Source organism: Alligator mississippiensis, chromosome 6 (assembly GCF_030867095.1).
Source record: "Alligator mississippiensis isolate rAllMis1 chromosome 6, rAllMis1, whole genome shotgun sequence".
Taxonomy (NCBI): domain Eukaryota; kingdom Metazoa; phylum Chordata; order Crocodylia; family Alligatoridae; genus Alligator; species Alligator mississippiensis.
This window is the reverse complement of record NC_081829.1, coordinates 94,823,018-94,836,603: the sequence shown is the minus strand read 5'-3', so window position 1 is coordinate 94,836,603 and position 13,586 is coordinate 94,823,018. Positions and strand designations below refer to the sequence as shown.

The window sequence follows — 13,586 nt, the reverse complement described above, 5'->3', positions numbered from 1 at the left end:
TCTCATCCTCTTTTGGAAAGGCTCACCGGCTGTTCCAGAAATGGATCATGAGGTTGAGCTTTCTAGAAAGCATGTAGTCAGCCTGTTCTTTTGGCCTCTTTGAATCTGCCCATGTTGTTGGTCATAATTAATGTCTTGGGCAAGGATTTTTCTAAGTGCGCAGTATTTAGTTGATTGGTAAAGAATGGCTCCCCCTTGGTTATCTTTGTCTGTTTTATGTTGGGGAAAGAGATCTTGGTGTGTGTCTAGGAGGGAACAAATTTGTAAATAGCACGGTAGAATGGTGGCCTACTGTGCTAGCTATTAATTCGCCTAATTGGAGAACCAAATGGGTAGCTAGAACAATATTTTTTAAGATTGCTTTTTCACTTGATTCAGTCAGTTGTCATAAAAAATACTTACACATCTATAGTCAAATCATGGGGCTGCTGAAACAATTTGACCACATTAGTGTATTTCTCCACCTCTGCTTATGTAAAATGTGCCAAACAGCTACTTCATTTTTATATTCATAGAAATAAAAATAGAGGCAAACTAGTGTGAACTAAATACTAGCGTACCTTTACAATTTTAATCATTATTGTTGTCCACTTGAATTTGTATTTAGAATACAATAAACAGAACTTCTTTGAAACAAGGAGTTTGGCTATAAAATTAGATCACATAGGGTAGTTGATAATCGGGGAAGGGAAGGACCTGGGAATGTTGGTTGGTTGCAGGATGACCATGAGGCTCCAGTGTGTTGTATCTATGAAAAAGGTTATTGTAGCATGTATTAGGTGGGGTATATTCAGTAGAGACAAGGCATACAGTGCAAGACTAGTAGTATTGTATGAAGCAATGATAGGACTCCATTTGGAATATTGTGGTTCTGGTCACCACAAGAACTTGCAACAGGTAAAAAGAAGGCCACTCGCGTTTAAGAGAATGATGACCTTATTGTATAGAAAGAAGATTAAAGGAACATAGAGGGCATTCAATCACTTTTTACAAATATATCCATAGACTAAATATTAGGGAGAGAATATAATTTCTTAGGCCGAAAAACATGGGCACATGCTCAAAAAGCTACACATGAGCTATTAACAAGTTTAGATGGGAAATTAGAAGAACATTTGGATAGAAAGATTTAGAAGATTTATGCTGGAAATCAGAAAATTAGGAGAAGTGAAGTTTTGATGTGGCCCTCTGAGCTGAGTAGTAGGAGAAAGGAACCTGAATTGTTTTAAGACTGAGCTTAAGTTTATGGAAGGGATGGTATGACAGGATAGGATATTAGGTAGTGTGTGTGTGTGTGTGAGACAGACAGACAGACAGAGACAGATATGAATCTGCAATCCCTGTGTTGCGGGGTAGAGAGAACTGTCTTGTAGTGTGGTGGGTGTTACACAGTACCACTGGGTAATCGCATGCGTTGGGCCTTTTGCTGCTGAACTGTAGGGCCCAAGGAGGATTTTTCCCCCTGCCATTGTGAATGCTACTGGCTTTTGGACAGGGATTTACATCCCCCTAAAGCACTGGGATGTTGACTACAGCTAAGGGTTTTTGCTTGGAGTGTGTTGCTGCTTCTGCCAGAATGTAGAAAATCCAGGGGTTCCTGCTAAAGGATGGTCTGGATTTTTTTCCCTTTTGCTTTAATTTGGGTTTTTTTCCCTTTCGCTCTAATTTGGAGCATACATACTTTTCTTCCTGGGATTCTCAGCCTCTCTTAACGAATTACTTCCCTGTCATTGCAAATGCAGTGTTTTGGCAGTGCCCATCTCTCTCCCACTTTTACTAATGGCATCTTGGTGATTTGGATTTTGTGACCTGTAGTGTGTGAAGGTTGGAATTGGAAATTTTGGGGATTCTTTGGGTAAATGCTGATAGCTCAGGAGGCCCCTTCCAGCTCCGGATACCGGGATACCTATGAAATAATGTGTATGAGACAGAAAAATTAACAATTTATTTGTTCATTTTACAGTTATCTTTAGATAATCAGTGGAGGAGTTTCAGTACAGTAAAATAAAACCTGTCGTGTAAGTACAGAAACATACTAACTGTATCAACTAACTCCACAAGGTGTCATGAGTATTACTACTAAGTTTCTTCTGCTAAAGCACTTGGGCTGCTGCACAGAAACAAGATGGCAATACACATTTATAACCAGGGATCCTGGTTTTCTCTGATTTAAAAAAAACCCTGCAAATCCTCTGATAAAATTCCAAAAATCATCCATTAAAATGAAACACCACTATGTATATAGGTATCAGTTGGACACAATGTTTTATTGATATATTTACAATTTTAAAGCAGTTTTGAAGCCTACCAGCGCCTCAATCACTGTAAAGAAATTCTAAATACCTATAAATTTTTTGACATTTGATTTTTAGGTTTTTTTATCATGGAAAATCCATGCTCCCCCTACCCTCTTTCCTCATCAGGACACAGGTCCAGAGCCCTCACTCCCAAGCCATAGCCCCCCAGCCCTGCTGATGCCCCTCGCTCCCCCACCCTACCGATGGCCCTCATTCCCGCCCCCCAGCCCCGCTGGTGTCCATCACTCCCTACCTACAGCCCCCTGGCCCTGGTGGTGCCCCCCACCCACAGCCTCCTGATCCCTGCCAGAGGCTATGAGGCTAAGGACCCAGGTCCACAGCCCCCTGCCTGCCGAAGCAGCACTCAAGCCCTGACTGCTGCATGTGGGAGGTGGAAGCAGCTGGGCCCCAAGAGGGAAGTGAAGCACGAGGGTCTCTGCTGCCTAGCAGGTAGGACCCAGTGCAACGGGGCAGAGTGGGGAAGTTCATTGCTGCTGGGAGATCTGCTCTGCTGTGGGGAGGAGTCCCTGCCCGCCCACCCACAGCAAAGGGGCACAACTCTGCACTGCTCCTTAGTAACAGTTGTAGTACTATTGCACTCTATAGCAGCAATAATAACTGTCTGACTTCACATCTGAAAACAAGCACTACAGAATTTATAATGTTTTACTTGATCCTCTGTTGTGATATTGTACCAATATCTCAGTAGTGCGTTAGAAAGAAGCATAGTCGTAACATTTCACATGTTTGATAGACCTCTTCAAAATGTCTCTAAAAACAGTTTGGAAACCTTTCGCTTTGAATGGTGTGATTTGTTTCTGGTGCTGCCCAATGTCTATTAAGCACGTTTCAGACCCTTATAGAGCACAATCAGTGTGCCAAATCACATTCTTGTTGTTACATCACTTGTGATTCTTCTTTTTTTCTGTTTTAAGAAACCAAAAGTTAGCAGAATGTACTCTCTCCTAAAAAACTTTGTTGTTTGTTTATTTTCTGAGAATTATATTAAAAAAAATCCTTTGAATATGGTAAGATCCTATTTTATCCTTAGCCATGAGTCATAGATATAAGATGTCAACACCTACAGTTAGGAACACTTGCTTTGTAAATTATTGCCTTATTTTGCCAGTACATCTGGTCTAGAGCGATGTCTGCTTGTCAGAAATTTGCTCGTAAAGGAATTAAAATACAGTGTTTCCAAGTCTTGCAACTGTATTTATTACCAGTCCTGCTATGTTGCTTACCTGGATTCAGGTACTTAAGGAAGGATTTCAGCTCTCCAATTTCAATTGTTGGAGGGGAGGGGGTTACAGTATTTTCTCATCTACAGCACACTCCCAGATAAGATATACACCTTGTTTTTGAAGGGCAGAATGAAGAAAAAAAGATCTTTCCTGGAAGATACTGATAAGACCTGAATAGCTGCTTCTCCAGCAGGCTCGTTTTTCAGGGGTAAGCGACGGTGTCCACAGTCAGCAGGTCAGGAGGAGCACCATGTGCAGCACTGCAGAGTCGCTTTTGCTTTCCTGTGGCAGATGCAGAAACTGCTTTTACTACATTTCCTTGCTTCTAGTGTGCACTCCAATTTCTAGCAGTGTAATTTTAGGGGAAAAATGTGTTTTATATATGAGAAAATAAGTCCCTGTTCCACCTGGTTGTGGATAAACCCTGAGGACTCAAAATCTAGAAGACAAAACCTCAATATTTTACTATTTAAAAACAACCCCTCATCATTTTTAAGCCTAAGTCAAAGCTTTTGAATGCTTAAAGTCGCTTCACTGGGTCATCCAGGGACCAGACTGTGGCAGTTTGAATTGGTGAAACTTCAGAAGCTGGAGTGGGATGTTAAACATTTGAAGAGGATTTCCACTACATTGCTGTGTGAAATCAATTTTTAAAAATACTTTTGAAAATTAATTCACCATGAAGGAAGTGCCCTTCTGAGAAATGCTCCATGCAATGCTCTGCACACCTGCTAAGGTGCTGTGATCAGGGCTGGATGGGCAGATGCACAAGGGGCTTGGCTCAGACTCCAAATGCACCAGCACATAACCGACAGGGTGTAGTCTGTAGGAGTAAACTTGGATCCTTTATTATCCAGATTTAGTTGCCTCAAGGTCCTGTTTTGAGGAAGAAGGCAAGTGGCAGCTAAGGGAGGGAAATAAGTACGGGGGCCAAGTAGGCTGCTGAAGTTTCTTTGCCAGCTTAAACCTACTACCCTCCAAAAAATCCTTTGTATTATTCAGAACAACAGGGTTGTAAGTATTAATAGGTTGTGAAGCCATGCACTCCCTTACTGTTTCTCCCATCTTGTTTCTCATGTTCTTTCTGATTGTTGGCATGACCCCTTGATGCAACTGCTGTTAAAATAGATTGCTGTTTGCTTTTTGGTAGAGAGACTGTCCCTTACTACGTGTATGTGCGGTACCTAACACAGTGGGGGCCTTGCTTTTAACCTGCTACAAAGTTAAAAAAAACCCCCAATACATATGCTAATATGTCAAATCTCATTTAATAGGGCTTCCAACATGAAGGCAAAAGATCTTACCCACATTGTTCATTTGCCTAACAGTGCTCTGTGTAAGAGATGTTTCCTTGCGTTTCGGGTTAGTGCTACCTTACTTTGTGGAGTTAAACCCACACAGTTTTGCCTTGCCATTTCTATAACTGAAAGTCCCATGGAATTAGAGTTGGTAGCAGTGTTCCAAGGCTGAGTCCTTGATTGGCACGTTTTAGCTCTGAGCAAATTTTCACAGCTGATCCATAAATCCCTGATGGACCATTAACTACTTTGGAGTAACACCGGCAGGCACCACGATAATAATTGTAGTTTAAGTTGGTTATATTTAGCTTTTTCTATTCTTAATTGGAAATCTAATTTGGCTGACCACTGCTAGAGAGACTTCATTACAAATGTACCACTAAGTTATCTTTAAATCTGAATTTTAAGTTGGAAGTTGGTAACTAACTATAGAGAGGTGATTTATTGTTACCCATATTGAGTTGCGGTGGACAAGGCAAAACGATGTTTCCTTCTATATTCCTTCTATTTTAATGTTTCCTCCTGTTTTAATATAGACAAAAATAAATTAATTCAGAATACATTCTTACTGGCTGTGTCTCTCTTTGAATCTCTTTGTTCTGCTAAAACAGCAGCTCTTACATAAATAAATAAGTTCAGTTTTGGATATGAATGCAATCTGGAAAGAAATATTTAAACTATGCATCGAGTGGGCAGATGGGCAGAAAGAAGAAAAATACCGTGTATGCTGACCTTGTAACTCAGATTTTAAACAATCTGAACTAATTCATAAATAAAACCATCATTGATTGGTAGATTCCTATGAAAAAGTTTATTTTAATAGGATCTGAAATTAAGTCAATGTGGGTCCTGCTACAGTGTAAATAATTGTAAGTTTGTGGTGCAAAAATGATGAATAACCAAGGATGACCTGTTGGGGAGGAGCACAAATAAATTAGTTTAAACAGGTTCCTTGCAAGATTAACATCTTTGATATAAGATATAAACATCCAACACACAAGCAATAATATAAGTAGTCAATATTAATCTTTGCTTTTAAGGGATTTTGCACTTAATTTTTTGTAATACCTTAAGTAGAAGTTGTCACTTGTGACGTGAATGTGATGCTATTGATGCCTCAGCCAGTTATATCAGACATTTAAACTAAATAAATGCTAAGAGTGGTACAGTGAAAGGTGGCTGAACTAATTATATTTGTGTGGACTATGTTGAAACACCATGCTTTGGGATGAAAAAAGATAAAACTGTTAATTTTTTAATGGGGAAATGGTTTCCAGAAGGCTAGAGATCATGTAAATTTGTGTAGAAATGAGGTTGGATTGTAGTAAATAGAATAGCTAAAAATGCAAAAAGTCTTAAAATCAGAAAAGACTAGTATTAAACAAGTATATGGATACAAGCAAGTACACCGAGTGAACCTAGGAAGAAATGTAAATAAGAGTACCCTTCCTCCACCGTTATGGTTGAAGGAATAGGATATAGGCATTCTGGGCCAGATGACAAACTCTTTACTATGTTGGTGAGAGTTACTCACTGAGATAATGGATTACTTACGTGAATGACAGTGCTTGTTCATTATCTGCCCACCTATGTGAGTAAAGGGAGCTTCATTATGTATAATTAAAAGAACACAGTGGGGCAACATTTTTAAACTCATACAAGTTGTCCCACTTCACTCAGTGCTTATGTGAGTAGAAAGTTTACTGAATTGGACTTTGTATTAGCTCCTAGGTTAAAAAACAAATAAACTGATAGGAAAAAAATGATTCTTTATTTTGGCGATTTATCTTGTACTTAAAGAACGGGGGAAGGCTTTCAGGGGGATTGATGAGGGGAGTTAAGAGGAGACTTCATTGTTGCACAGTTAATCCATGCTCTGTCAGCTTTTGGCTCTAATTTCCCTACTGTCCACACAGAAATCTTTTTCCCCAGAAGATGCTTTAAAACGTGGGTATCCTACTTGGTTAGATTTATAGGCCTGAACTGCACCTTCACTAGGACTTGGCAGTTAGGGCAAAATCAGTTGAGGTCTGTAAATCCTCAAAAACCTTTCCCACACTTTTCCCCAAGGTCAGAAAAGTTCTTTCATTGGCACAATGACTGGGAGCAAATCCAAGTGCATCTAAACCATGGTATATGTCACCAGATGTACACGCCGGTGAGTACAGGAACAGGAGAGAATGTGGTCATGTGGGTCAGGCATTGCTGCAGGGATTCTAGAGTAACATGGATGCTCAGACTTGGTGCCAGTTATTCAATCCAACTGTACAGTGAAGATCTGGGCAGAAAATGAGCTCACCTTCTTTTTATAGTTTTGGGAAACACTTGGGTATCAGACAGATATTAAATCAACTCAGTTTTTTTTTCCTTTATGTAATTCTTGTTGGCCTAGCTGGCTCACCTGTTTTCTTTTCCATCTGGAATAGGGACAGAAGTTGCACATAAATCTGTATAAGCGATCGGCAGGGATCCAGGTTTTCCGTTTCCTATGGAAAAAACAGAGTAAAACGAAGATTTATCAATTTAGCAGGGAAACCCACAGATTTTGCAGTTTTGCAACAAGCCCACTGTAGGCTGGCAGAGTTCCAGCCTGCAGGGGCTGTGGGGAGCGGAAGGAGGGTGGTCAGGCAGGGGGTGCCATGTGCATGTATATGCACATGGCCCCAGGCAGCCTGGAGAGCAGCTCCTGCAGGTAAGTGTCTGGGGAGAGGAAAATTGAGGTCCCTATAGGGAGGGAGGGAGTTGGGCTGAGGCTGCTGTCCAGCTGGGCAGTGTGTAGGTCTTGGGGCCCAGGGCTGCAATGCACGGCCTCAGGGCCCTGGTGGGGAATGGGACAGTGCTGTGAATGGCTCATCTGGGGCTCAGAGGAGGGCTGGCTCCCTGCCATTACACATACTTCTGGGGGGCAGGTGGGACCTGTGACCCCCAGATCTGTGCATGCAACGGCGGAGAGGTGGGTGTGCGCTGCCTGCTGTGGGCTTGGGCTCCTCACCCTGCTGCCCTCCCCTGAGGCCTCCACAGCCAGGTGGGTGTGACCCAGCATGGCAGGGCAGAGCGGGGCCGCCTAGGAAAGCTGCTTGCTGCTGCGAGCTCCGTGCTACCTTAGCAATTCATCCCCTGTGCGCGCAGGGGAAGCGGCGCGGGGTTGTGCCCCTCACTACTTCTCTGTGCAGAGGATGCCTCAACAGGGCAGTACAGAGCTCACAGCGGCAAGAAGTTCTCCTGCAGCAGGGAGGGCGCCAGGCTGTGCTCTGCTGTAGCAGCTGCCACCACATCCTGCTGGGGGCAGGGGGCTGTGGACATGGGTCCCATGCCCCATAGCTGGCAGCCGGAGGCCTCTCCTGCAGGGCTGGGGGAGCAGGGGCTGTGGGTGGGGAAGTGAAGGGTACCAGCAGGGCTGGAGGGACTGTGGGTGGGGAATGAGGGGCACCAGCAGGGCTGTGGGGCTGTGGGAGGGGAAGTGAGGGGTACTGGGGGGGCTGTGGGAGGCTTTTCATTTTAATCACAGACTTTGGGGTTTTTGTCAGAGAATTTGCAGTTATTTATCAGGGAAAACCAAGATCCCTGGTGATCAGAAACCAGTTCAGATCAACTTGGATAAATATAGTAACAGACTTAACTAATTTAGATTAAATTGGTTTATTAAACTTCTGTCCCAGATCCTCTCTAGATTCAAGTTAGAATCACAATCCCCTAGCATCCCAGGATGCATTGCCTCCCCTGCAGACCCTCCCCTCTCAGGGTAGACAGGTTAACCTTTGCCCATGTTGTCTGCTTCAGCTGAGCAGGGAGGCATGCTCTAGCGTCCCCAGGCTGCTGGCACGTGGATGCATTTCCAGAATCAAAATGAATGTCTGTTCCATTGCTTATCAGTTCAATCTGTGCAGCTTAGACTAACCTGCAAAGACTGAATTGATAGATTCAGCGTCAGGTTTTTTGACTGTCTGTACTTAGCCCAATTGTTTAAAATTAAAATGAAACTAAACCCTGTCAAGAATAAAACAGAGAGGGCTAGTAGTCTTGGAGTGATGTTATAGCCATGATTGTCTAGGAAATATGAGAAAACTGTTTTGGGTGCCCCCCCCCACACACACCCACTCTTCTTCATTGGAAGACTAATAAAATTCTCACTATGTAAATGATGAGTGAGGCTGTCTGCAATAAGTAAAATGAATTCCCTTCCTATTTCTTAAGTGAAATATTTGCAAGCGATGGAAACATGCTGTCTCAGCTCACAACAATGTGCCTGTATCATGCATCGTTACTTGATTGGACTGTTGGTGTTGTCTGTTCCTCAAGCCTTTGAGTGTACTGACGAACAGTTTTCTTTCCAAACATACCAGATTTTTGTATACTTGCATCAGTTAGAAATTACAAGATACATAATTCAGTGATACAGTGAAAAAAACTACTCTTGCAACAAACATTTAGCCTTTCGAGCAGCTTCAGATTTCCAAGTGTCCTTTGATGCCTGTATGCCTTTGAGAGCATGAGCGGCCCGAGAAAGTCAGCAAGAACCGTTTTTTGATCCACAGCCCAGAGTTCACATATTTATCTGGGTCTGCAGCCATCTATTTATAGAGCATACCACATTTCCTTCACATAAAATACGAAGAGCACTTTGCTGAGAAAAAACCTGCTGCGCCTTTCTGTCTTTGGGACCAGCTCATCACCCAGCTAAAATTAAAAAGTGAAGTCAGGTGGTTCTTGCTCTCTATTTTTAAACTGCTTTAGCATATGAATGTGAGTGTGAAATCTTTCTTTAGGACTCTGCTAACTCAATTATCCACTTATTCAAAACATTCCCTCATCAGATTACAGAACTATAACGGCATTAATATAGCCTGTGGGTTCTCTAGAAAAGAACAGGATTTTCTGTAGTTGTATGTTGTTTGTCTGATTGGTTTTTATGCCCAGCTACTAGTTACATAATCACGTTTTAGTCCCAATTAGAGGCATCACAGAAGGTCGTTAAAGATATCTCAGGAAATTCTGGTGAATGGAAATGGAAGAGATTAGCTGTTCAATTTCTCATCTGCTAGCAGGCATTACAACTAGAGTTGTAACATTTTCCCAAACACACTTTTTCAAGTAAAAATTGCAATTAGTTTTGAGAGAACTTCATTTGAGATCAGTAATTGACATCGGAAATGAAATTTTTGTTTGGATTTGAATGGATTTTTTTGAGCAACTCCAAAAATAATTTTTCTACTTTTGTGGAGTTTTGTTTTTCTCCTTTCTCAATTATTCGTTGGTTTCCTAAAAGGAATAGAATGAAATATGTTTAAGATTAATTTTCTTTCCTGCTGCTTTTTTCAGCTTAAAACTTTTCAAAACAAAAGCTTTGTATGGGTTACAAGTAAAAGGAATAAACAAATACTAACTTTACTATTCTGACACTTAAAAAATGATGTTAACTTAAGAAAAATTGAAGAATGGCAAAGTTAGTGTCATTTTTCCAGGGATTGTAGCTTGTCTAAATTTGCAGATGTTTTGAAAAAGAGAATAGAAAAGAGGAAAAAAAATGGGGAAACCCAGACAATCAAATTGTCTGTTTTGGATATTTATTTCAATTGGCACTAAACAAAATATTGGAAAATGAATATTCAAAGTTTTGTTTGCTGAGAAATTAAATGAAAATTTCAACTGTAAAACTGTGTGAAAATGTAAGTGTCCAATTTGAAAAAATCAAACAATATTTTTCCCTGCAAAAAAAAATTTAGAAAATATTTCTGAAATAATTTGGAAAACTTTTCATGTGCAACATTGCAAGTCACTCTGTTTAGACTTATTATGAGATCTGCTATCTTTAAATATTGGTATTTTTGGCCAGTAGCTCCCATCAAAATGAATAGGAAACCTCTGAGTTTACATAGAGGAAAATGATTTCTCCCCATATTCTTGGTAGGTGTGCTACCTAATTATACAGTCCAATTTGTGATGTAATATCCAGTCTGTTCCAACAGCTATTGAATAAGCTTGAATCTTGAATCAGGTTCATAGTGCACATCTTTCCTCCTTCAAATCTCTTGTCTGCACAATGCTTATAAGACACTATCCAATTAACAGGGTGGATTTAATTTCCGTCAAATAGATTTAAAATCACGTTCTAAGTTACAATTTAAATCACTGGTAAGGAAGCTGCGATTTAATCATTGTTTTCTACTAAAAGTGCATTCTTGTGGTTTAATATCCTTTATTCATTTAACTTCCTCAAACTTTTCACTTTTAGAGAAAGGTAAGGGCTTGACTGTGTGTACACAAACTTGCAGAGACAAGAGGGCTGAGGGGTAGGTAATCAGGTCTGTTCTCTCATCTCTATATACTGCTGTTACAAGGATGTAATCTCTGGAGACCCAAATCCACAGTCTGAGAACTGAAATTAAGTGTCACACAGATGCTTAATGGGATCTTCTAGACTGAGCACTAAATCCCATTGGGTAGAGTGGTTTTCTTTAATCTTTACTAATCTATAGAGGAGCCTCTGGGAGCTCCATAAGATTGGGCCCCTAATATAGTCCATGTTCTGTTGTGACCTATTTGTAAAACTTTTCTAAAAAGTTGACATGAATATATTGTCTCAAATAGTATATAATTAGAAGTTATAATCTCTATTCCATTAAGATATTTTTGATCTTTAATGTATCTTAAATTAAAACTATGTTTACATAGGTTTATTTAAAAAAAATCTTAAAAAAATACAATTAAAAAATCCGATTAAAAATCCGATTTAAAAAAAAATCATTGATTTTTATCTATCCTGCCAGTTCATGATAGCTTGAGAACTAGCCTGGTGGTGATTAATTGCACCTCTGAAGAAACTACATATTAATTTCCTATCACCCACTTTCATCAAGTCTTTCAGCTCCTTGGACACTTTTTGGGGCACGGACAATGCCAGGGGTGGTCAAAATGCAGCCCATGGGCCACATGCGGCCCACCAGGCCATTCTGTCCCGCAGGGCCCCTAAAAGATTTAGAAAATTAATATTTATGTGCCCTTGGCTGCCTATCATGCGGCCCTCGATAGCTTGTCAAAACTCAGTAAGCGGCCCTCCTCCCGAAATAATTGCCCGCCCCTGGACTATGCTTTGTATTCAGATAGAATCTAGTACATTGAGACTAAAATACTGATTTAGGAACCCTTGTATTTTGATTATTTATGTATGGGATGGTATCATACTTTATTGCATACAATATGCCATGGAATATAATATGCACTTTGTTACTGAAAGACAGAATGAAGAAGAATGATTTTTCCAGAGTTATGGCTGCATAGAGCAGGAACAGAGGCTAATCTTCAGCTAACTCACCCTCCCTTTTCTTGCTTAACTAAAGCTGAAAAACTAGCTGTTTTTGAAGACTGGTCTCCATAGGTGAGTCGATGATTTTGAAAAGTGCAAAAGACTTTCCAGGACCGTGAAATAGGAGACAAGATGAAGAACAGCTAGTAGATGGCAAGATTATCCTAGGAAAGGTTACCTTGATTCATGGAACATCAAGATGATTAAAAGGAGATACCATCTTTAATACCCGTTGAGTGAAGAAGCATGAGCTATGGATAGTAATACTGCAGCTGCTGCAGTGTGGAGCAGGACTCAAAGCAGGATGATTCTGTCCCAGGCAGAAAATCAGTTTCCCCCTTTAATACACACACCTCAATTTTGGGTGGTTGATTGGGGGTGGGCTGAGGAAGTATATGTTATACGTGAGGAAATATGATAATAAACTGTAAAGTGACAAGGAAACTCTTGTTTGCCCATATATGTCATATATTTTATTTATATTCATCTAATGTCTGTGAGTGCTGGCTGAGATGATGATAGTCTTAGTTAAGAATCTTTTCTTTAGATTCGTTTGCCCACTGCTGATGTTCAGGTAGTTGCCAAGGCACTCTGGGTGATTTTGCTTTAATGCTATTCTGATGTGGTGCAGAAACATAGGTTTTGAAGGTTGTATTGTATCCCAGTGCTCCTGGAAGGTGTGTTAGTAGGGATGAACAGTCCTACCTTGGAGATGAGAGTAATTGGGTCCTGAGAGCATTTTCTTTTGGGCTGGAAGTGCTGAGTGTTGGCGTTGCAGGTTCTCCTATGTCTCTTTGGAAATATGGCATGCTATATACTTGCATGACATCTTTCTTCACATCTCTTTCTCTCCTGCTCACCAGAAATACCCAAGATTTCCTGAACTTGGGTGTTAGATGGTAGCACATTTTTATTGCTGGTGAGAATTATGTTGCTATTTGTGGTGATAAACATCAGTATAGTTGGATAGCTAGACAGCGATATTAAGTAACACAAACCTGGAGTCTCGTCTTTTTGACACATCTACCCATGCTAACGTTGTGCCATTAATGTGCTAACCCATGCCATTAATGTGTGACAAGCAACCCCTCTTCCCCACTCCCACCCTTCTTCAGAAAGCTCTTGGAAAACCATCTGTCCTGTGAATTGTTCAAGTTGTAACGGCCGCTGCTTTCCTATCACCTATTCATCCTGTGCTGCTTGATTCTGTGCTTTCCCTTTTTCTGGCTTGAAATGGTAAATTTCTCAGCACAAAGATATGCGTGGCACATTCGCATCTTGTCACAGAATGTATGCACTTTTCTCACAAACAGCTTCATTCTTTCATGAATAAAAGTTTCATTTTCAGACTTCAATCTGGACAATGATATTACTTGAGCAGCAGGTTTTTTCACCCTGGTATTTATGCCCACCAGCTTTCTAACTGTTGGCTGTGGCCCAGACT

At 40.8% G+C, this 13,586-nt stretch overlaps 1 protein-coding gene across 4 annotated transcripts in view; it reads left to right on the top strand.

Moving 5' to 3' along the window:
• RBM20 (RNA binding motif protein 20) overlaps nt 1-13,586 on the top strand; it is a 149,436-nt gene that overhangs the window by 10,880 nt on the left and 124,970 nt on the right. Inside the window, exon 2 of one of the 4 annotated variants that reach the window (XM_059730181.1) lies at nt 1,964-2,018. The exons of the other annotated variants lie outside the window; for them this stretch is intronic. The gene's annotated coding sequence lies outside the window, so the exon portion shown is untranslated. The remainder of the gene's footprint in view (nt 1-1,963; nt 2,019-13,586) is intronic. 4 annotated transcript variants of the gene reach the window in all.